The 2,695-nt window shown below is 45.0% G+C and overlaps 1 long non-coding RNA gene across 1 annotated transcript; it reads right to left on the bottom strand.

Moving 5' to 3' along the window:
- Positions 1-1,767: 1,767 nt before the first annotated feature.
- LOC149441676 (uncharacterized) lies at positions 1,768-2,407 on the bottom strand. The gene is made up of 3 exons (XR_016307312.1): positions 2,200-2,407; positions 1,990-2,113; positions 1,768-1,873 (listed from the first exon to the last, which is right to left on the bottom strand). It is a non-coding gene; the product is annotated as an uncharacterized LOC149441676 (long non-coding RNA).
- Positions 2,408-2,695: the final 288 nt, after the last annotated feature.

Genomic DNA, 2,695 nt, shown 5'->3' with positions numbered 1-2,695 from the left:
TGTGTGTGTTTTTAAGGGCAGGACAGCTGTCAGCAACACATCCAATATCATCACACTGATTGGAGTCAAGGTTGGCTCACTCCTGGCTCCAATTAGCTCTGGGAGAAGTCATTAAGCTAGGGCCTCACATACTTTTTCCTCCCTGCACTGTGAATGTTTACATATTATTAGCAATTAAACCATGGCAACATCTAATGTTTGTGTAGTATTATGTTCAGCAGACTGTGTTCTTCTATTGTTGTGACTTAGATGACGTTCAGAGCACATTTTATGCCCAATTCATGCAAAACCTCCACGTAATCCCAAGGGGTTCACATACTTTTTCTTGCAACTGTATGGTTATACTTACCTTTATATGATATATGTTTTTTAGCGCTGCATATTTTTTTCTATAAATTATACAGTGTAAGGGTCAGGACTCATAATATTGGTATTCAGTAATCAGTGGAAGCCGAAATGTTTACTGTAGACAAGTTGCAGAGATCCCACACCGCTGCCTCCCATCTCCTGAGACTGCACTCAGTGACTTGGGTCTGAGACACTACAGACATATCCCTCCACCCGGCACAGCCAGCAGATAACAGAGAAGGTCCCCTGGAAGAGTCAGGCACAAGGCAGGAGACCCCAGTCACATGTCCTGGGTGCCTACATTATGCAATGCTTAGAGTAAAAATCAACATTCTGCTGCCAGCTGAACCCCAGAACCTCCATAAATCCAGTCTAGATACATAAATTGTGTCTGCAGCACAGAGAAGGAAGATTATCCGAGAGAAATCCAGGAATACAGGACGGGGAACACAGCTCAGGAAAGTGACCAGGGGATTACAGGCTGATATCACCCAGTCCCCGCCCTACTCTGGACCAATCAGTGAGCAGTATGGGTGGAGGAATGGATTTAGTGTTCATGACCCACCTGTGCTGATCTCTGTAGGAGTGTCCTCCTCTATAAATGTCCCCGTTATTCCATCCTCCTCCATAGACTGCTGATCATCCCTCACATACGCCTCTTCTTCTTCTGCTTTCACCTCAACTTTTATATCTATCAGATCTTCACCCTAAATCAATGGAAGAAAAGAAAATAACATCTGTAAGACATAAGTGTTAATATTGTTACATCACATAAAAAATCCACACATTGTCTCTATGAATCCATGTTCTAGATGCTCCATCCCACCAACCTTGTAATAGTGAGGGATGGTGTGATCTTCCTGTGTGGAATCCCGGGAATACAGAGGACGGGGACATCTCTCTGGTGGGTTCCTGGTATTAGGTGGCTCCATCATATCCTTGTGTCCTTCTGAAAACTCCTCCATCACTCCATACTCCTCATCCTCCTCTTTATACTCTTCTTTAACATCAATATTATCATCCCTGAGGATTCCACTCTGAAAGATATAATAAAACATTCATTGTAACAAACATGCTCTGTATAAATCACAACTACCAATAATTGTCATCATCTACCTGATGATGGTGAGGGATGGTGTGACCTTCCTGTGTGGAATCCCGGGAATACAGAGGACGGGGACATCTCTCTGGTGGGTTCCTGTAGCTGGATGACTCCACCATGGTGTCCTGGTACAGATCTTTGTGTTCTTTTAGAAGCTCTGACTCCTCCATCCCCCCATCCTCATCCTCTTTTATCTCTTCATTAACCTCAACTTTAGGATCTCTCAGGTTTCCACTCTGAATATATAATAAAAATGACATCAATGGTAACAATGCAGATAATGTACAGATCCTAATGATACTATCAGTGATTGTTCCTCATCTACCTGATGATGGTGAGGGATGGTGTGACTTTCCTGTGTGGAATCCCGGGAATACAGAGGACGGGGACATCTCTCTGGTGGGTTCCCATGACTGGATCCATCTGTAGGAAACACACACACTGACTGAATCCATTGTTTCTATGTGTTTATCAGATGATGGGGGATCTAGGTGGATCCTCCGTACTGCTCTCTCCTTTACAATAAAGTCTCCTCTTACCCGGTGATGTGAGGGGCGGCTGATTGTCCATCATGACGTCCTTGTAGAGATCCTTGTGTCCTTCTAAATACTCCCACTCCTCCATGGAGAAATAGACAGTGACACCCTGACACCTTATAGGAACCTGACACACACAATGATACAGTCACCATCCAGACACATCCCTTGTCTGTTACTGGAGAATGTCCCAGAATTCCCGGCACCGCTCACCTCTCCTGTCAGCAGCTCAGTGATCTCTCTGGTGACTTCTAGAATCTTCTTCTTCTTTCTCTCTTCTATCAGGGAGGGAGGTGGAGGCAATGTGATGTCATATGATCTCCAGACTTCACAGGAGGAAAACTCTACATCTGAACACAAATAGTCACATCAAATGATATTCCCAGAATCCTCCTCACCTCTCCATTCAGGTCTCCATTTTATTAAAGCCCCACTTCAGGCTGAGGTATAATTCCCCCCCACAGGACCCCCACACTACGCAGGGTATAGGCTTGTTGCAGCATTCTGATGTCATTACATACAACGCAGGACCAACAGTCCCACTTTACATGTGAGGATACCAAGGGACCCCCACATCCTAAGAGCATCAGGAAAATGTCAGATGGAGGGACATTGGGAGGAGGAGCTGTGAGGTCAGTGTGATGTCAGAGGATTCTCTGACTCTGGATAGAGGGACATTGGGAGGAGGAGCTGTGAGGTCAGTGTGATG

This window comes from Staurois parvus, unplaced genomic scaffold (genome assembly GCF_062004578.1).
Source record: "Staurois parvus isolate SC_StPar_1 unplaced genomic scaffold, SC_StPar_1.0 ptg000960l, whole genome shotgun sequence".
Taxonomy (NCBI): domain Eukaryota; kingdom Metazoa; phylum Chordata; class Amphibia; order Anura; family Ranidae; genus Staurois; species Staurois parvus.
Note: the sequence above shows the minus strand (reverse complement) of the source record. Positions and strands in the feature narration are given on the sequence as shown.